Source organism: Corvus hawaiiensis, chromosome 4 (genome assembly GCF_020740725.1).
Source record: "Corvus hawaiiensis isolate bCorHaw1 chromosome 4, bCorHaw1.pri.cur, whole genome shotgun sequence".
NCBI lineage: Eukaryota > Metazoa > Chordata > Aves > Passeriformes > Corvidae > Corvus > Corvus hawaiiensis.
Window position 1 is genome coordinate 56,368,846 of NC_063216.1, and position 22,424 is coordinate 56,391,269.

A 22,424-nucleotide genomic window follows, 5' to 3' on the forward strand; every position below is an offset into this window, starting at 1 on the left:
AGTAGTTCACCTGATTCATCTTTGTTCTGTGACAAAGGCATAGATTCCAGTGATCCATTACTTTACATTCCCATTAGCAGAATATTCACTCACTTTAGGGGCTTGTGTAACAGAAATCCACAGTGAGAGTAAAACACTTTGGATTGTGCCAGGTCTTTTCTGTAAGCAATTTAATTATTTTGACTTCAGATAATACTAAAATTAAGGAACTCTTCCATGCCTGTTATTCTCAGCTAAGGCCTGAGACAACAGATAAAAACCATAACACAAAGTACAAAGGCTGAGGAGTCACACAGTAATGTAGACTATACATATCATACATGGCATTCCGAGGTCATGATTTAAAAAGCAGAAAATGATTGTCTCACAAGCACACAGCAGTGACTATCCACTCAGCAGTAGTCTTCCTCAGTGTTAGTCATTAATATGCTTTCTCAAGGGATTGTTTTCCAGACAGGACTATGGACTTTGCAGACACTATTTTTCATTTCCTTTTTCACCACGATATATTGGAAGGATCTGGACTGACCAAACTTGGTACCTGCATTTTGTAGTTCTGCACTGTCTCTATTAGTCTGTTTGATAATAATGGTGAACTTTTAGAGGGAATGGTGTTTCTGACTCAGTGAAATCATCCAATCATCTAGACTATCTATATAGTCAATAGAGAAAGTAGACATTTTGTAACATGCCTATATTCTGAAACTCTTTACTTGCTATTTGTAAGAAAGATGGAGTTTGTTAGTTCCGGTTACTTGATTAATCCTGTTCAGTTCAAAGACCTAGTTTAGACCAGATGCAACCCTTTGCTCTTACTAACTTAGGGACCTTAATTAAACTGTTAAACTTAGGTAAAATGAATCCACACCTTCAGGACACATATACATGCACACACACACAGAGACACATGGTTCTTTTACCATAAAGAGCTATATTAACCCTCCAAGAATAATGAATTTTTAATGTTAGCATTGTTATAAAACATTCTTCCTGTCTAGACTCCAGACACAATAAACAGAAGCAATCCCTCCTACACCCAAACACTCTGATAGAAAAGGCCAATTTTTCTGTCTACACGATTTCCATCAAGCAGCTACTCAAATTAAGATGAGATATAGAGACTCAAAATGATGGAAAATCTATCTCTGTGAATGGCAGAAATAATAATTCAGAAAATATTGTTATCAAGCCTCACGTTACTGCTTTTTCTGCCAGCAGCTGAAGTACTTGTTAAAGAGTTCATAGCAGTATGAATGCCTAGGTATATTTTAGCAAGTCCTATTTCAGTTTGAACTCCCTTGAGAGTATTATATGCTGCAATGATGTTGTTCCCCTCTCTCCTTCCTTCATCAAATCTAATTTTAGTAAAATGTACTTTTTCACTTTCAAAAGAGTTAGACTGTATTAGTAAAGTTGCTATTGTTCCTAGTATCAATACCCCAAAATTTTACAAGGGAAGAAAGAGAGAATCCTTCCAGTAAAACTCAAAATTTATCACAAACACATCACAGCTTTGTGGGTTTGTTGCATTCCAAGTAATGAGGAGCAATAAATTCACCCTAAATTAAAAAAAAATAGGAAATGCCACATATTTTTTTATTTTATGGAAGTATTTATTGGCACTCTACTTCCTACTTGGAAGCATTATCAAAGTTGTTATAAACAAAAAAAACACAGTCTGCAGTGAGCAACGGTTTTTTCACAAATTTTGAGGACAGATGATTCAGTTCTGGATCTGAGATGTTAATTTTAACTGTGTAATAATGTGTATAATTGTTGTGGCATTCTTGGAGTCTCTCCTCTAGTGTTGATCTCTCATTGCCTGCTTGAGTTGTTTTCGCCATAATCATTTATCGTGATGTTGTGGAAAGTGCTGTATATGTATCATTTAATTGCATGTCCCATTACCTAAAAAAGAATCAGCGTGTGATCTTGAGGTAGCATAAATAAATTCTAATCCATTAGCTTTAATAAAGCTGTAAGCTTCCACTCTGTACCATGAAGATACTTACCCTTGACATTCAATAACCATTGAATTTGGCAATATATTGCACAAAATTATAAGGTTATAAACACACCTGTAAAAGAGGAAAATGTTTCAATAATTAAACAATTAAATACTTAGATAATTGAATAATGATTTGATCCGAACCTATTATAGCTAAGACAATCTCCTCACTGAAGAAGAATTTCCCAGATTAGGAAGTTCACATCTGTTAATCTCTGAAGGCTGAAAATACTGTGCCAATAGTTTTTTCCTTATAAATCAGGAATATTTAATCCGAATAAACTCTGCTGAGCTTCTTAGCATCTTCATACTGAAAAATTCATAAAACTGCAGAGAAAATATTAGATGCAAAACATCCCTCCAATTAAAATATTGATAGTAACAATTATGAAAGTTTGGGAAATAGTTATATGATATTTATGTTTAGTATTTTCAACTGTCTAGTTAGGTTTCCTGTGTTTATGTATCTCCTCAAATATTCTGAAGCTGACTTAAAAGTAAATTATGTGGTATGTTTCCCATTTCATATTTCTTTAATAGACAAGGTTTAAGTACAGAAAAGTAGATATTATTGGGCAGTTCATTTTCTGATAAGAAATTTTAATAATTTAGGTAATTTGTGTGGAATCACACTAGAAAATTACTGAGGTTTTCAAATCAAAGTAAAAGAAAACACATTCATTTTTATCTGACAGTTTTGAAGTTGTATTTAGTAATCTATATTTTGTTAAGATGTATTTTTTCTGGACTGTACTGAGGTTTGGATTCTTATACATGCCTCATTTGTTTTAAGAAAAAAGAGTTTTCTTGTATTCGGGTACATGCATTCATGTCAGAGTCTGTAAACATAGTAATCTAATCTTAGTTCCAGAAGTTTCTTACAAGGTATCTTAAAAGCTGAGAAAATTCTTTAACTCTGCAACATGAAAGTTCCTTATTAAATGCAGAATCTCAGGAATCTTACCATTTATTCAGAATTTACCATATATGTGGGTAGGTTAGAGCATATATTACTGTTCTTAAGATCATTAACTTTCAGATGGCAACAGATTATTAACATAATTTTTCACACCAGATGTTACCTCAAAATTTGAAATAGTGAACATAAGTTTCTAGAAAAATTTTCTCATTTCTTTTAGTTACAGTCACTTTCAGAAAAGAAATTATCCATCCCAAGGCAGTTTTTGATCAATCACATTAGCATGTAGAAATTAGATGAAGGTAAACTCAGTTTAATTCTGTGGTCTGAAATCTATGTTATGTACTGAATGCATATAGGAAAAGCAATGTCATATATGTTTGGCCCAGTTTTATCCAACCTTTTTTTAACAAACTGAAGCACAGGCTTTTGCAATGACCTGGCAAAGAAGTAGAGAAAGAGAGGGAAATAAAAAGGTCCTGAAATTTTAGTAATGTTTTTTCTTACTTGTAATGCATCTGATCAGTATGGAAGGGTTTTCTATCATTAGTTAGATTTTTGAAATGACTGGAATTTTCCTAGGCTCACTTTTCTTCTTATGGTTCACTCAATCTTGAATTGTATTATATAAAATATTGCCATATCTCAAATTATAATTACTTGAGAATATAACGGTCTTCTGCTACCCAACCTCACCATGAACAGTAAAGAGCCATGCTTCAAGTTTTACATAGCAGAAGACAAAAGGAGAAAAAAAATTGTTTCTAATGCATAAGCTAATAGTTTGATATAAAGGTTAAGCACTTGTAATTGCATGAGTTTATCGAGTAGATTTAAAGTTTTTCAAGGTGAAATATTCAAATAAATGCTCAGAATAAAATAATATATAAACAGAGTCTAATCTGTTTCTAATTCCCACAGAAAAATATTTGGTGGTTATATTGTTGCATATATTGTAGGTCTTGTGTGACTTGAGGTGTCTTTTTTTACTGTTTCTTAATTTAAACTTTTAGGCAGCATGCTCTACATCATCTTGAAAATACATTAAAAATGTACAAAGTGTGCTTGGTTTAGTTTCCTGTTGCTTCAATAATCTTTATGGGTAGCAAAGAAATCTGATTCTTTTTTTTTTTTTGCACTTGTGCTTTCAGCTCTCCTTCCCACAAGTCACTGGGGCATATGATTTTTCTGTCATCCGGACCAGAGTAAACAACCAGGGAAAGAATGAATGTTCTAGCAGTGCCCTCTTTCTTTGTGTACTACTAGATCCTGAAAAACTTGATTAATTTACTGAGTCTGTAGCTTTCAGATCTGGCTCTTGCAATGTTTATCAGTGACTCTGTAATATTAGCCCTGCTATGAGGACCTTTGTGAAAGCAAAACATAGTGGGCATCCATTTCACTCTTTTATCAAAAGCACTATTGATGAAAAGATCCCAAACACTGCAGTGTATTTGGGGTTTGGCCAGCTACACTCCTAGGCATGTTTATATGGCAAGTGAAAGGCTAAATATTATTGCACCAGTGCCAAAGCAGTTTCCTCTCCTTGGCGGCTGCTGACTAAAAGTCATCTTCCTGAGACTGGTAGGGTGGCTTGGTCCTGCTGTGCTATGACATTTCTGGGTACTGTCCTTTTGCAGCTAATATCATTAAGTATTTCCTTCATGTGCTGAGCATGTTGACGGAATAAATCCAACTGAGAAGAAGCACCTGGTATTATAATTTTCCATGCCTCTACTGAAAATGTAAATCAAATTCAACCTCAGCAGTTTACTATTTCCCTTAACGAAAAATGTATGCAGGCCAGTAAGAGAAACATCAAGTCAATGTGTTTTAATAACGTGCTTTTTAATGTTGTGATATTGTGACGGAGGGGAATTCTAAAGATTCATGTGTACCAGTCTGAAACATTATTATTAAATTCTATTCGGTGCATTTTCAAATATGTATGGAGTAGTATATATTTTGTTATTTCTACAGAGTATCTAGCTGCAAAAATACATTAAGAGGATTAAATATTTAGAAAGGTGCCTAGCTTTACAGAGTTGGCTAAATTTATGTTGCAGCATACTGTGCTGTTCATATAGGCTCTGTCTGCATTATTTAGAAATTTTCTATGTCATAATCTTGACTACAATTTCACACACCACCTAATAGTTATCTAAATTCTGACTTCAGGCAACAGGTATCAAGAGCTCCATGTAAAACTCATCTGAAGCAAAGGAAGGTTATTGTCGTACCAAGAAGTCAAGGACAGAGGAATACTTTACTATTGTGTCAGACCTCTGACAGAGCAGCTTGTCAGCTAAACAGCATTTTTCCTGACTTCCAACTGTTTTCATTTGTAAACAGAATAACAAAACATTTGCAATGGAAAATGAGCACTCTCTCATCAAAGTGGAGGTAACAGATCAGAATTTGGAGACAGATAGTCTCCAAATTTATCTTGTTACAATTTCAGTGCAAACATGAGATCCAGACAAGTTCTATGTGTGGCATCAATCGAGTTTTTCTCTATTATGACTTTCTGCATCATTTCTGTGGGACTGAGGAGGACCTAGGTCACTTTCTTTATATCAAGCAGTTGAATATTTCAGGCATTTTAAATAGGACCTGTGACATTTCTGAAAGTAACCTAAACACCAAGTTTCATTCTGTAAATCTGAGATCCTAAAGTCCTTCTCTGCTTCTTAAGAAGTGGTACTGTACAAAACTTTTTATTGTCTTGGACTAAGAAGTTCTGTCTTTTTTCTTGTCAGAAATAGAACTTGTGTGAGCAGCAGAGCACAGCGAGTGACAAATTGGCAGAAGTTCATTGTCTGTTTTGGTGAATCCTGAGCTGTGAATGGTGCCACTGAGGAACAGCACATTGTTGTCTATTGCATCAGAAACTGATAGTCTCCTACAGTAGCGTGGGTGGGCAGCCATGGAAGTACATTTCTAAGTAGCAGCATTCAGAGCTGCTGGATCCTAATTGTGAGATGTGTCAGAGCCAGCTAATTCGTGAAGCCTTTAAATTCTCTGAGTAGGTTAGTATTTGTATTGTCAACGGATTTCACATTGCTTCCACAATATGTCTTATATCTGAAAAGAGTACAATAGAATCACTGAGGTTGAAAAAGACCACTGAAATCGAGTCTAACCATTAACCTAACACTGTCAAATCCGAAACTAAACCATGTCAGTAAGTGTCACACTTACATGTCTTTTAAACACCTGCAGGGATGATAAGTCAACCAATGGCCTAGGAAGCCTATTTCAATGCTTGACAACCCTTTCAGCGAAGAAATTCTTCCTCAGATCCTATCTAAATCTCCCCTGGAACAGCTTGGAGCCATTTCCTCTTGCTCTATTGCTTGTTACTTGGGAGGAGACACCACTTTGGTATCAGCACTCAACTCAAGCAGCTGTCAGGATTTACCAGATCTGACTCTTCTTTGTCCTAAAAATTCCCTATGCATCTGTCTTTATATCCCTATCTGGACACTTGAAGTCTGAACCTCATTATGGAGGAGACTGACACATTACAAACACCAACCAGATATCCCTCTATTGGCCTGCCTGCAGGGATGACATATCCTGTCTGGAAGTTTGGAAAGTCCTCTGGAAAGTAGCAGGGTGCATCTGAATAATTTCTGGCTGTCATTGGAGATGAACCTTAATTCCTCGCTTTTAGGAAGACTGCTTTGATTCCAAAAGTGCTTATTTTTTCAAAATAAGGGACCTAAGGCTGCTTCTCTGGTTTTAAAAAGAGTGAGCCTTGCCCAGTTAGGTGCCTACCCATCTTAGCTTTCAAATGATCCAAGAGCTTAAAGGTTCAAGTCCCGAGTCACTCATCAAAGCTGGTGGGAAATTCCAGAGTTCTCAGTTACCACTATATTTTATACCTGCTCTGAGTGGCTTTCTGTCATCACACACAGATTTTGCGAATTATCTTTCTAAGGAACTTCTCTATCAAATTGGTGGTGAATGAATGTGCCTATTTGTGGTGCTGTGAATTATCCTGCTGGGCTGTATCTAATTCTGACACACTGTGAAACCACTTAAACGCCATCAGTTCATGATGAACCAAAATGAAAGCAGAATCCATTCAGGTCAACAGTGTCACATTGTTATATATCAGTGCCATATCAAAACTGAAATATAAATTCACAGTATTATGTATGCTCAATATATGCAGAAGGAAGTAAAAGCAAAAATCTCTGGGATGGTAAAGGATTTCCTCCCTTGAAATACAACTCCAGTGGAAACTGTGCTGTGGTCAAAGTCCTTGAAAGATTGGAATTGTCATGTAGCATGCAGGGAAATAACAATGACACAAGGGAGCATTGCATTTCAGTGAAGGAAAAAACACGAGTGGAAAGGTACAGAATTCCAAAACACTAAAAATAAAAGTTTTTAGGTTAAGAAACATGTCAAGTTGATATAACACAAACAAATCCTGAAATGAAGTAAAATGATGTTTAATTCAATTAGAATATGATGATATAACTCTTTCACCATGTTTGCATGATAAAAGAAGGTTCTATGATGGTGTTTTTTTCTTTTTTCTTTTTTTTTTTTAATCAGGGGTTGTTGTACGTTAATTGAAAAGGTTGTTTTTTCACACTCCTTTTGACAACAGTCAGGCTAACTTGCTAACTCCTAGGTTAGCAATGCCAGCTCTTAGGTTTGCACCCTAGTGGGCAGGTGCTGTGTTTGAGATCATGATTAAGAGATCATGTATCAACATTTCAAGCATCTCAGGAAGTGGAAACTAAAACTTTTAAAGTTATCTCTACTCCATTTTTCCTTCTAACATGCAAGCTCTCCTGAGTGGTTTTCATTTGCTCTTTTTTCAGGTCATTTAGTTTCTTATTTTAGCCATTATTCATTAAATATTAAATTTAAAGCATTTGATCAGGGCGCTCAGAGCTGGAAACGAGTCAGATCTAAACATTATATCTTACTGATTTGCTCTGTCATTGTAATTTCTCTAACTGCTAAATGAATTATAGGAGATCACTGTAATGCAGAAAAGACCTTCTCAAACTTATCCATGAAAAAGTGACATAAATCAGTGGGAAAAATATGGCAACAACAAGTTTTTTATCTCCATTCTAAATCAGTAGCATAAAATACACTTAAATTCAAATAATGTACACTGGAATAAGCTATTTTTGACAGAGTTCAGAATCTCTAAAACACAAAATACTGTGTTCTAGATTGTTTCTCTTTTCATATTTTTTCCACCATTTATGGATACAAGACAAAGCTATGAAAATCTGTACCAAATGTGAAGAAAGTATTCTGAAACCATGTCTTTAAGACAGTGAACTTCCCCTTTTAGGATCCAAACTGCTGCTGGATACTTTATCTGAGAAACTCTCCGTTTTCTTGTATCAGATTTTACTATAGCTACCTGTAAGGTATTTTACTATACCTTGACTGTAAGAAAAAATGTGCTGTCTTACCATCTGACTAGAAGCAACTTGAAGGTGACCTCTTGTCTCCAGCTTTCACAACGCGAGGGAAGTAAATGAGTTGCAATACATATTTTCTGTGCAGCTTTAGGAAATAGTAAGGGGTCCTCTTCCAACCAGGATTTCTGATAGACTGGACTGACTAGGGATGCTGAACTGAGACAAAAGGTTTTTGCTGCCCCAACACATCAGAGAGAGAAGGAGGTTTGGAGGTGGACTAGACAGTGACTTAGGAACATGGACTTTTAGACATCAGGCAACTTAAACTAAACAGTAAAAAAATAATCCCATTGTGCCTCTCCTAAGAGTCAGTACCATAAGATACTCACTGAAAAATGTCCTGCAATGAACCACAGCTATATGAGCTATAAACTTTGTTGCCACTTGTATATATTTTCTAAATTATTTACTTTTACTTCTTCTCTCCATATCCTTTCTCTGTATGTCCCAGCTTGAATTATTAAGACTTCCTTGGCTCACAGTTAAATTCACCACTGACATAATTCAAACTGATTTTACTGGCCTTCTCCAAGACAAAATGATCAAAACTCAATGCCTGTATTTAAATTAAAAACATTAATGTATTTTAAAAATGCCATGCATACAAAGAAGTATGTTACATGAGATCTACCTGTCTTTGCATGATGCAAGAAGCATTAGAAAGCATTAGAATGCTTTTTTGTCTCCAAGTTTTCCACAGCGATGAGTGTGACAGCACTTTTTCTCTCTCACTGTCATCCAGCTAGGCTAAAATAGTCACAGATGTTCACATTAAGGGCATAGCTAAAAAATCATAGCTTTCCAAAGATAGATTCCTTAGCACTTTTTCATTTGACTTTACTCTTTCCATTGATTGATCTGAATTTTAGAAAGAGAGTGAAGTTGTGCATTTTAAACAGAAATAATTTTAGTAGTGTTGATCTAAGACAGGCCATGAGGCTATTTCTATTGAAACTCAAAGCTTCTAAAACCACTAGATTCTAGATTAGCTCACTTGGTCAGAGCATGGCGCTGATAACACTAACATTGTGGGTTCGATCTGTGTACTGCCTGTTGACTTAGGTGTTGGACTGGATGATCATTGTGGGTCCTTTTCAACTCAGAATATTCTGTGAATCTGATACATTCATCCCAATTGCAGTGCAGTGAAATAACTCTGGTCCAGTCTTAGGGTATTTAAAACCCTTACCTTTGGAGTTGTTCAATAGGTTCATGGTTCAGCAGACGTTTCAGAAACAGTGTCCATCAATTAAATTTCCCGCAGCAAGCTGCAACAAATCAGTTCCTGCACTAACTAGATATTCCACCACAGTTTTAATGAATAATAAATGCTGAGACTGTTTTTTATTAATAAAACAAGAGAGGTGTACCTGTGATTATTGGTTCTAACTTATAAGCATATGGCACTATCAGAATGTATAGGAAATAAGTTCAGCTGCCTAATATTATCATAGTTACTGTTATTCATCACCTATCAAATGAAAAATACTATCTCTGGCTTTTTCTGCATAAGTATCTGCTGTTGATACACCTCTACTGTGCTATTAAGCAAAAACTCAGAGGAAAGACCCTCAGTGATAATGTATGGAATGAAAGAAAAAGGCTTTCAGGTACCCCAGTACGGAACAAAACATGGAAAGCATTTTAATAGCTTGAGAGCTAAACAAATTGATCCTTATTGCGTTTCCCTGTGCTAATTACCTCTAAGTTGTCTGTGCCTCTGAGTTCCTCCAGAGAAATAATGCCTTTGAAAATCAGTAGACTAACAAACCTTGGGACTAACAGAGCTGGAGTTTTTTTGGACTTCTAGCTTGTTTGATTGCCTTTTTAACTGATTTAAACTAAAACTTTTTTTAATATCTGCCATGCCATTCTTACCTGCTCCAACACAACAATTTGATAGTGAATTGTGAGCAGTAGGAATTAGCAGACTAGCATTGAACAGCTGTTCCTTTTGTGTCCTGTTAAACTATTTTTATCTTAATCCACAAGTTTTACCTTCTTTTTCAATCTCTTCCTCGTCCTACTGGGATGGAGTGAGCTGTGTGTCTGCCCAGTTAAACCAAAACAGTTCTTCATCTTTTCTCACAGCTGAGTTTACTGTCATCATTATTTGCTGAAGGAGGCCATTTTAAGCTGATACTGCAAAATATGAAAGGCAGACAATCTCTATGTCTCGAATCACTGCTATTAATACCACAAATCTCTAGTTCTTAGAGACATTCATAGAACTAGAAAAGACCCTGTTTCTGTGCATCCTTTCAAAAGCTTTGTATTTAAAAAACCCCAAACTTTAGAACAAACTGCTTGAAGAATAATTTCCACAAATAATTCCAGGGAATATTTTTAGTATAATGAGCATGTTTGATGAGATAAGGATTGTGGAGGGAGATTTATTTTAACACAGAAATGTAAAAAAATATATTTATTAACTATGAAATATGATTATTTGATTCTTGGCTTTCCATACTGATTTGTGGTAATTTTATGCCTCAAGCAAGCAGTAGTAAGCAGTAACTTATGTCGGAAGACACATTGGCTGAATTACTGATTTAGAGAATTTAAACTCTATATACAAGAGGGCATACTAAAGGTAAGAACCAACACTGCTATGTGCACCTTTGAATGTAAAGAGAAAGTAAATATCTACTTACTTCATGTTTTAGGATGCCTAACAGTAAAGATTTTTGGCTTCTCTCAGCCTGATTCATTGAAGGGGAAAAAGCTAAAAAGGAGAAATCAAGTGAAGTAGAGCCCTTTGCTACCAGTAAGCATTTGTTTTCTTAAAAGCAGTTTCTTGTTTCTGCCTGATCCAAACTGTGTGAGCTATAGTCAAAGAGATACAATCATGAATCATCTCTTTAAAATGGTGGATTATCAAGCTTAAAAACAGAGCATAACAAAGCAATGTAAAACATAAAGGCAGCCAAGCTGGCATTATGAAGAATCAGTTCAATTCTATAGAATTTATTAGATCAGGCACAATCCTCAAGCTAAGAATTGAAGCTAAAGCAAAATAGCTATATTACCATGGCCTCGATACTAAGCTAATAAATCCTGTCAAACTTGATTTGGCACCAGAGAAAAACAGCTCAGATATCTTGGCACAATCAGTTCTGGGAAGACTCATTTGTTCAGGCAGACCATCACATGGTTGCTACAGTTTTCATCTATCCAGTTTTGTGGTATTCTGTCAGATCTCATAACTTCTTCAAGAACCAGATGCATTGGGGAGTGGATTGCAAACTTGTCAGCCTGGCTGTATTGGCACTAGATCAGATCCATCCCCCTGGGATAAATAAGGTCGATATGGTTTGGGATGATGGGGACCAAATGGTATATATGCAAGCATCAATTTTCTTATAAGCAAAATCTTTACCAGTGAAGGCAAAACGCAAAGGCTTGAAAGCCATCTTTTAGTCACCTTTTCTTGCAAAAAATATACTATTGAATTACTGAGCTGTTATCCTTAATAGAGGATCTGGAAAGAAATATGGGTATCAGAACGTCAAAACATAAAACCATAGAAGTTGAAGGGAGCAAAACTTTTAATACATGATCCTACCAAGAATGGTAGGAGAGATTCCAGTCAGATAGGCTACATCCCCTGTGTTTATTTGGGGTATAGAGAAGCCTCTTTGCAACAACTCTGAGCTCCAGTTAAATAAACATACCTGACAGGCCACCTGACCATAGAAAGCCATTGCTGGAGCAGGGAAGAAGTGTGAGGAGGGAGGAGCAGCAGAGAGCTGTTATAAGCTGCCTGCTATTCCCCATTCTTTCTCCCTGGTACTGTCAGGGGCTAGAAGGGAAGGTGGTAGAGAAAATGGAAGTTTTATCAGTTGAGACTGATTAACAGGTGTATGGGTGGGTGTAAGGTGTTTTCATTTTTTCTGTGTCTGTTATGCTTGTGACAGTAATTGGCAAATTAATTCCTTGCCTTTATCTCAACCCATGAGATTTTTTGTCTTATTTTCTTCCTCTGTCCTGTTGAGGAGGGGGAGTCAGAGAGAAGCTTGTTTGATGTCAGGCAGCTGGCCAAGGTCAACACACCCCAATCATATTCATTACTATTTTAGTAATCTCAAGGAAATAATGTAAATGTGTCAGTGTGGGGTATGGCACAAAAGACAGAGAGGAATGCTTAAGCTACAGAGTACTACTGAGGTAAAAGAATGTATACCTTCACATTGATCATTAATTTATTTCAGAAATTATACAATATATATAACTGCCAGAAGAAATGTGTCAGAATCTTTCCACAAGGAAATATGCATACAAAAGAAAGAAGGGGATTGAATTCATGCTGGATCATGCTGAGATCCATGAATTGCATGTGATGATTCAGACATTTCTGTGCTCCTTCTCCTCTTCATTGCTTAGTAAATTTGCCTTTCTGAACACAGCTTCCTTACTGTAACACCGCTTACTGCAACACCACCTTGATTTCTACATATTGGCTGATTTTATGTTAAGGTAATAGATTGTGAATTCTCAACTGAAACACTACTCGGTGAGATTCTGATATATTTTAAGTAATAATAAAAGCAACGTAGGGAATGACACAGTCGATTGCAGAGCTAGCTTAGGCAGTTTAAATTTCCTTGGATGCAAATCATGGTTTCAGGCAGTTAGCCAACACCAGGATAGGCCATATTTTCTGCTGGGATATTTTCTTTATTTCTTTATAGTATATTTCATAGATAACATAGTAATGTGCATAAAGTTTAATTTCATAAAATAGTGTAACACTTTGCTTAACAATTTTAACAACTCCTGTATATTAATTTTTCATTCCCTCTTAAAGTATCACTACATTTTATCAGTTTGTGCATGCATGATAAAAAAATTGTTATTAGTTTTGGTTTTTACACCCTCAGCTACAGAAATTTACAAGAAATTATATAAGACCTTAGATTTCTTGAAGTTCCTAGGAAGATCTGTACAAAAATGGTTTAGAAGAAATGGAACCATTTTGTCTTTACATTGCCCTAAATCTTGTAATTATGTTTGGACTGAAAGGGAATGCCTACAGTAGAAATTTAACCATGCTATGAACACCCTCTGGCCCATAAGGTCAGATAAATGGTGTATCATTAAGCACTTTTTTCCCTTCAAAGGAGGATGGCCAGATCCAAACTGAGAATGATCCCTGACACATGTATTTACCTTGACAATGCAGCAATTGTCTGGGAGACAGTTTGGCACAAACCATGCCAGGGACTAAATCTGTGTTAAAATTTAAACAGTGTCCACAATCACAGGCTGTTACAAGCTCACATTCTGAACCATTTTATTTACTTGTATAGGCATTACCCATGAAACAGCATAAGTCATCCAGTTCCATCTTCCTCAGTCACAGATAACTTTGTCATTGATACTTATATAAGAAGGATTCATATATCTTCCAAAAAGGCTCCTCAAATCTCCAAAATACTGCAAGACAAAGAAATACGCCTCAGATACCTCACAATTAATTTTTTTTAATTTCTGAAGAGAACATGTATGATTCATGTCAGTAAAGAAGTGATTTCAAAGAGGTTGTGAGTGTAAGACCATAAAAGTTTTGGTTCCTTTCCATTGGACATATGGAGGTAGATCATATTACAGCAAGCACAGATGTCTCTCTGGCAGACGTCTGCCGCTTCATTAGATAAATGTCATACTGAACCCTTAATACCATGAACCTAACTTTTGTCTTGTCTTTAATGGAGCTCACCTCTCTTACATCATATAGTCTCTGCTATACAGTTTAAAAGCTTTAACTTAAATTCCAATGTAATGTTCTGAAAGCTGAAGTTCCACAATAAAACATTTTACTATCAAAATTATAAATTTCAAGATTGTGTCTAATATGATCATTGTTACCATATCAGTTTTTATTCAAACTAAGATTATATTTGGATAAACAAAATGAGCTCTCTGAGGACAAAAAATGGGTAAACTAATTCCTTTATTCATTAGACCCTAGTTAATAGAATTCTTGGGAAACTCAAGAAAAGTCCTTAAATGTTCAGCTATTTCACTCAATAATATTCCACTCAAAATAGACTTTCTAAAGCTCAGCTTGCCTTCCTGAAACTCAGCACATTATAAACAGGACAAAGAGCAGTTTATTTGCAGGAACTGAGATTTCTCTATATTTATGCAGCCTGTGGTACAGACCACGGTGTGACAGGCTGTGCCCCTGCAGCCCTTGGAGGTCCATGGTGGAGCAGGGATCCACCTGCAGTCCCTGGAGGACCCCATGGCAGAGCGGGTGGTTGCACTGGAAGGAGGCTGTGACCCTGTGGGAAGGCCATGCATGGAGCACTCTCTTCTTCAAGGATGGCACTCTGTAGAAAGAACACAAGTAAGGCATCCATACTGGAGCAGTTTGTGGAGCTGAAGCCTGTGGGATGAAGTCATGTTGGACAAGTTCATGGAGCATTGTCTCCTGTGGGAGGAACACCATGCTGGAGCAGGGGAAGAGTGTGAGGAATACTCCCCCTGAGTAAGAAGGAGCAGCAGAGACAATGCATGATGAACTGACTGGAGCCTCCATTCCCCATCCTTCTGCATCACTTGGGGGAAGAAGGTAGAGAAAGTTGGCAGTGAAGTTGAATCCGGGAAGAGCAGAAGGGTGGGGGGAAAGTGTCATAAGATTTGACTTTATTTCTTATTATCCTACTCTGACTTGATTGGCAATGAATTAAATTAATTCTTCCTCAAGTGAAGTCTGTTCTGCCTGTGATGGTAATTTGTGAGTGATCTCTCCCTGTCCTTATCTTGACCCACAAGCTGTTTGTCTTAATTTTTTCTCTCTGTCCAGTTGAGAAGGGGGAGTGACAGAGACGCTTTGATGAGCACCTGGCATCCAGCCAGGGTTAACCCACCACATAAGTATATATTGTCATGCAATTGTTTCTCTGTAATAATTTTTTTAACATAAAAAATTATTATATTTAATCAAATATAAAATAGCATAAGAACTAAGCTATGAAACTTGTCTACTCAGGAATTTTTTAAAGATGCTAGCATTTATAAGGAAAATGTGCAATATTTTTTCCTATCTAAATTACACTTTTTTTTTTTCTGTAATTCACTTTATCAGGATTAGAAACTTCTTGAAAGGCAATGGTCTATATTTGAGTGTTCTATGAGAAAAGGAGAAATACTAACTCTATATCTTTGACTACATCTGTTCTGCTCTCTCTGTACAGTCAGTTTAGTAAAGCACTTCAGATGCAAGCTAAAATGAACAGGCCTTAACTGGATAATGGGGACCCTTATCAATCTTACAGTACTGATTTCAGTAGTAGGGCTTATACAGAAACAATATATTTCTTTTTCCATTTTCAAAAGGAGCTCTTTCTTCTTGAAACTATAAATTACCTGAAGAATAAACTAAACTTTGCTAAGTATCTAGAAGGATCTAAGTATCTTTAAATGTTAATGTGATGCCAAAAATATCATGGGCATTTTGTATCTTGCATCTTATTTTCCAGTATTTGATATTGTCCACTGAGGTAAACAGAAAATGGAATACATGCAACTTTTCTGGTGGAAAAAAAAAAAAAAAGAAAACAAGGAAGATAGGGTGAAAATTATTGTGTTCATAAAAGTTAAGGCATGAGCCTGTTTTGAGGAGTTTTTCCATGAAAAAATTTTATTGATAATATTGCACTGGGTATGTTACAGCCCCTCTACTTCCTTTCTTTTCAGGGTTATCAGTCACTCTCAATATGAATATCAGCTGTATGGCTTCAAAAGAAATTAGTTGGATTTTCAAACCAGAAACTAATACACGGTTCAAGCTAAGTAATTTTTTTTCCTGCCAAAATGAATCACTAGCTTTTATAGGAGCTTTCCAGATCTCTTTCTCAAAGAAATATTGTTTTGTACTCCACTAATATCAAGACATTATATTACATATATCTAATTCTCTCAATATTTCTGTCACATAAAGCATTTATCAACTTCAGAATTTGAACCTGTATGCAGCACATTTCCCAGAATTATGTTATTCTCTGGTCCACTTTGTGAATTTCTTGAAATACCGTTTTCTTATGAAGGAGTAAAGCACAGTGTACAGTGGAATTTAACAAAAATAACTGTGAAAGTAGAATTAAAAAAAAAAAGGTGAATTACAAGACAGTAACTCTCTAATAATGGCCTGACTGCACCAAATTAATGGCAAAATAATGACTGCAGTGACATTTGTAGGTATATTTATAAAATTATGTCACACAAATGTTTTTTCAGACAAGACATTTTATATCTGTCTGGTGGGATTTTTTCAGTTTGGAGAACAAGTATGAAATATAAAATATTTTCTTTTATGCTTGACATTTTAAACCACTCAGCCTTCATAGTACCTTGTATTTCTTCTGCTCCTATTTAGTTTTCCAGTTTTACTATAGCAGCTTTTAAATTTTTTCTTTGCAAGGAGCGTCTGAGTTTCAATTTATGTCCCATGAATAGCTTGGGGTATGCAAGGTGCCTTTCACTTGGCAGTCAGATGAACAGAATGACCAGTTTCCCCTTCTTCAGGTTCTGCTTGCACTGGAATAATTATCATGAATAATTCAAAGATTATGTTTATTTGTTTATACACGCAATGTGAAATAAGGAGAACTTGAACATGTTGATATTAAGAATCCCAGTAGGAAAATATTCTCCCCATGCTCTCTGTGTAGTCTCCTGGTAATTGAGGGTTCAGCAACCCAAAATGAGAAGAAGATGCCTGTTTCTTCCAGCTGGCAATGGAGGGAGTTTATGACAACTTCTTTCTCATCATGGGCACATTAGGTCTTAACCTAAGTGAGGCTAAACTAAATGAGCGTGTACAGGACATTATCCTCTATCTGACCCTGTTCTTCCCTCAACAGTGGTCTCTTGTCTGAGGTAATAAGTCCTCTACAAGTGGAACTATACATAACAGAACAGGACCTTGAGAGGCTTCTAGGCATTTTTGCATTGTAAAATATTACTCAAATAGTTAGAAGTTTCTGTGGAAGAAACCATGACTGAAGAAAGAATCATCAAGGAACCTAGGTGCAGAAAGTCAATTGGAATGATGTTTGATTACTAGAATTTTCTGTAAAATTAATTCTAAAATAATCCAATGTTTTAATTTTCATATTCAATCATTATTTTATAGTCTCTCATAACAGCTATGGCAATTTTAATAACAGTTACTATTGCTAGTCATAATTTAAACCCTAAGTCTTCAGGCATTTTATTCAGGGCCTATTTCTGATATCCTATCAATGGCAAATGAACATCCTTAAGTCTTTACATTCCAATCACACACTGTTTGTATAAACTTAAATCTTATTTTGTAACGTCTTTTATATCAGAAGCATCCCTCAGATGTGTTTAAATTCTCTCACTTACATTCAAATTATGCTCTCCCTTCACTTTTAAATTCTTCCCTTTCAATTGTAAAATTTATATAACCCATGTCACTTGGCAAGAGAGAAAAAAAAAGACTGATATGTATTAAGAGGAAATAGGTGATGATGTAGATTTGAAAAGTGTTGCTACTATGCATGCAATTTACATCCACAATTGAGTTTTTCTCAGGAATTGGTTTTGATAAGTTGTGGGCTTGGATTTTGACTTTCTATTTAGAAATATAATACATTTTTATTCATGCAGAGATTTGTTTATTCTGTTAGAAAGGAGTGAATTAATTCTCTCTGGATATGTTGTAGGTTTGCCTCTTATGTTATAGAGTTCCTTTTAAAGTTTGGATTAGGATTCTACCTAGACAAGATCTGAAAATTGTTCCAGCTTTATTGACATACAAGAAAAGAAATAAAAAGTTGAACATAATAATTTAAAACATAGATGACTTTTCAGCAGTACAAGTATTGCAGTATTGGCAAACAAAGGTTAAGAGAAGGTTTGTTGTAAAAATTACCTGTAGAATAAACTGATATTTTCTTAGGATTGATGCCAATACTGTAAATGCTACTAGGAAACGAATGATAAAAATAATTATTTCTATGATTCAGTATTAGAAAACTCCTCTGGAAAAATTAGCTGATTCCGATCTTTTAGGTCATTAATCCCATATAATATGAAGAGTTCCACTATGGCAAAAGTAGAGGTAAAGACAGGATTGGTGAGAATGCCTATTTTGAGGAATGAGGCTTACAGATCATCTGTTTGGATACACATAACAGCTGCCATGTCCAAATCTGTGCAGCAACAAACCCAGGGAGTATATAATTTCCTTTTTCTCCAGACTGAGGCACTGACTTCAACTGGAGCAAAATCCATATCCATATATGAGAGTCAGAAAGGGCTCTAAGAATTTGCCAGCCTTGCTGCTTTAGTGAGCTCTTTGACACACACTCAGCCATGTTATAAATCACACAGCTGAGACTACCTGGAGATTAAACCTTTATTCTGCCAGAATAAAAAATATTAGAAGATGCCTCTAATGGGACGCTATAATTTCATCTGCTCCCTTAGAGCAGAGTCGGGTTACATATGAAATACAATATTCATAATTTCTTAGACAATACAGCTTGCAACAGTAGCACAATATATTTATAGCCTGAATTCAGAAATATCAGTAGCTTGGAGATTATTTGTAAACATGCACAGACAAAATTCACTGATTTAGTTTCATGATACTTTCCCCTGAAGTGGGCCCATTTCTCATATTTCTTTCATCTGTAATTTTCTTTAGATTAGCTATTTGTAATTCTGTATTTCAAAGCTTCAGTTTAAAGTTTTACTATGTCTCCATTATTAATTTAATACTGAGTTAATTATAAAGATAATGTAAAAAGGCTCTTTAATTTCCGAAGAGGATTTTCTACTTATTAACTATATATGAAATGAGACTGATGAAATGTAGATTATTTTAAAAAATACTGTGAGCTATGCAGCTCACAGTAAAGTGGAGTGTGGAAACACAAGCTTAATTAAACTTGAAGAAAACCCCTAAAATTAACTGGAATTAGTAATGAATCTTTTTTGTAATGGAACTGCTTGCCTGTCACCTGAGTGAATGTACACATCTATTTTAAACCTGATTGATTTGATTTGATGAATGAATTTGATTGATGAAATTTTGTGAGATGTCTGAGAAGCTGACAGCAGTTTCTTGGAAAACAAGAGCTTCCTTCAACAGTTTACTCTACTAAGTATGAACAGCAATTATGTGTCTCAAACTGCATTATCCTGAAGAGTTTTCTACATGTAATTCAGTGGGTGAATCTTAGTGTTTTACTAATGTCATATGTGTTTTTGTAGTGGGTTGATGCTGGCTGGAGGCCAGGCACTCACCAAAGCTTTTCTATCACTTCCTCCACAGATGGACAGGGGAACAAAGCATTCATGAATTAAGGACCCTGACAGATCCCAGATCCCTCACCAACTACTGTCACAGGTAAAACAGGCTACAATTAGAATTAGACATATTTTAATTGAACTTATTGCTAACAAAATCAAAGCATGATAATGAGAAGTAAAATAAACCTTAATAAAACCTTCCCCTCACCTCTCCCTCCTTCCCAGCTCTACCTTCTCCCCCAGTGGTTCAGGGAAACAGGGAATGGGGGTTATGGCCAGTTCATCACATGTTGATTCTCCCTCTGCTTAGGGAGAGGAGTTGTTGCCCTGCTCCACTTTGGGGTCCCATGAGAGACAGTTCTCCATGAACTGCTCCAGTGTGGATCCCTCTGCATGCAGTGCAGTCCTTCAGGCACAGCCTGCTCCAATATGGGTCCCCTATGGGGTCTCAAATTCCACCAGGAAACCTCCTCCAGAAGTATGGGCTCCTCTCCCCATGGGTCTGCAAGTACCTGCCAGGACCCTGTTCCAGCACAGGCCTCCCACAGCATCACAGCCTCCTCTCAGGCATCCGCCTGCTTCAGCATGGGTCCTCTCCATGGGCTGTGGATGTATCTCTGCATCCCCATGCCATGGGTTGCAGGGGCACAGCTGCTTCACCATGATCTGCACCATGGTCTGCAGAGAAATCTCAGCTCCAGCACCTGGGGCAGCTCCTCCCCCTCCTTTTCCACTGACCTTAGCATCTGCAGAGTTATTCCTCTCACATATTCTCACCCCACTTTTCTCTGACCACCATTGCATCTGCACAATATCTTTATTTTTCCTTCTTAAATATGTTGTCATGGAGGTGTTGCCACTATTTCTAATCGACCCAGCTTTGACCAGCATCACATCTGTCTCTGGAGCAGCCAGGAATTGGCTCTGCCAGCTATGGAGGAAGCAGCTTCTCACAGAAGCCACCGCTGTAGGCCCACCAATCCCAAAGCCTCGCCATGCCAACCCAATATAGTTTTCAAGCCCCTGATAATTAAATCCCAGAAGTTAAACTTAGTAGGGTTCTAGAAAGAGTGTGCTTATGGAAAATTGTTTTCCAAGAGATTTAATACCTAAAGTGTGTATTTGGAAACAGTGGCTGCTAGCAATTGCAGTCCATAATTCACAACTCAATAATAGATACACACACACACACATACACACACACCTTCCTAATGAGTCATTGATGACAGAAGTATCATACCTGCTGCCTATGTATAGTTTGAGTGTTTATTTGATGTTCCATTTTGAAGAAACGTCTAACTTTCGATTCAAATGTTCTTCACTATGGCCCAGGATTTCAGCTCATCATCAGTGCTGTGGTTTTTTTAATTGTGAAGAAGAGCAAGAACTTATTATCCAGTTCCTAATTTGTATATGTTTGAGATTAGCAGAGGACAAAAATTAATTTTGTCATTTTCATAGAATCTCATTTCAGTTTGAATCGAATGCAAAGACTCTTGAAATATGTTTGTTTCATGCTAAGAACAAATCTTATTTCCTCTCTTCTCTTGCTACTAAAGCAATTAAATGCAGATTTAAAAAGATGGCATTATAGATATCTATGGGAGTGAACCAGAGTCAGATCTTGAAAAAAATTTCTGATACTTAGTCTGCCACAGAGAACATTATTTGTACAAGGAGGCCTTGAGGGCCTCAAGGACTCAGAGGGATGACTTGTGATGTATAGACCTATTCATCGCACTATATCATCTTTCCAATAAAATGGAGACATGTTTTCTGTTTATCTGCTAATTATGACAGAACTGGCATTTTATGTTTTGCTATCAGAACCAGCTCAACAAAACACTGTACATTTTACATGATTCAGAAATATACTTTGTTTTCCTTTCCTCCACTCCTTCTCTTAATTCATAAGCATTGCTAGTTTTGCTTGCTTTCAAAGTTCCTTGTTATTCAGCAGCAAACAAAATCTTAAAAGCTGATATCCAGGAACATTAATTTTTTAAAAAACTGTTGTTATTTTTTCAGTGACATTTTACTTTGTCTCAATAAATTGCTAAGATTTCAAAAACTGTTTAAGTTCTTGTCTCTGAAATAAAGTTTCCAAAAAATTTTCATGTTATTGTTTTCTTGTTATTTTTTTCTTTTAAAATTGCATATAATCTTGTGCATTTTTTTCAGGGGAAATCTAAGACTTCTATTTATTTAGGCTAAAAATCACTGCTCTTTTCCAACAGAACCACACTTCACAAAGTAAACAGTGACTTCTATATAGTGGTGATATTTTTTTTAACCCTGTTTTGATTTGATAAAAACACAGTGCAAATTCTTAGTTGCTATAAGGAAAAGAATTTTATTATTAGAAATTATCTAAGTAGTGTAGTACAAGTTATCACCATAGTCATCTGTTGTACAAGTTATCACAATAGTCATTCTTATCTGTTGTGAGAAAGTAGGTTGATTATTAAGAACACTCTAAGTGGTGTAGTACAAGTTATCATGGTTATAACCCCAATTAAATTTATGGCAGAACTGAGTCAATTAAAAATCTATTTTTACTGTACATTTGTACAGATGAGATGCAGAATTTGGTAACATTAACCATTGCCCTAGAGTGACTTAGGAAATTTGAAAACTTTGGTATGTTATAGCAGATGCAAAAATGACTGTTGTACTTTTGTTCTTCCCTACAAAACTTTTTCACACTTGCATTTTCAAGGACATTCTTCAGGTCTCACCTGTA

The 22,424-nt window shown here is 36.0% G+C and overlaps 1 long non-coding RNA gene across 2 annotated transcripts in view; it reads right to left on the reverse strand.

The window, feature by feature from the left end:
• The window catches only part of LOC125325523, a 115,048-nt gene that overhangs the window by 11,289 nt on the left and 81,335 nt on the right, over window positions 1-22,424 (reverse strand). Inside the window, exons 4-5 of one of the 2 annotated variants that reach the window (XR_007203365.1) lie at window positions 2,013-2,078; window positions 1,647-1,908 (exon numbers count right to left, since the gene is read on the reverse strand). The exons of the other annotated variant lie outside the window; for it this stretch is intronic. This is a non-coding gene — a long non-coding RNA (uncharacterized LOC125325523). Of the gene's footprint in view, window positions 1-1,646; window positions 1,909-2,012; window positions 2,079-22,424 lie in introns of those variants that run through there. 2 annotated transcript variants of the gene reach the window in all.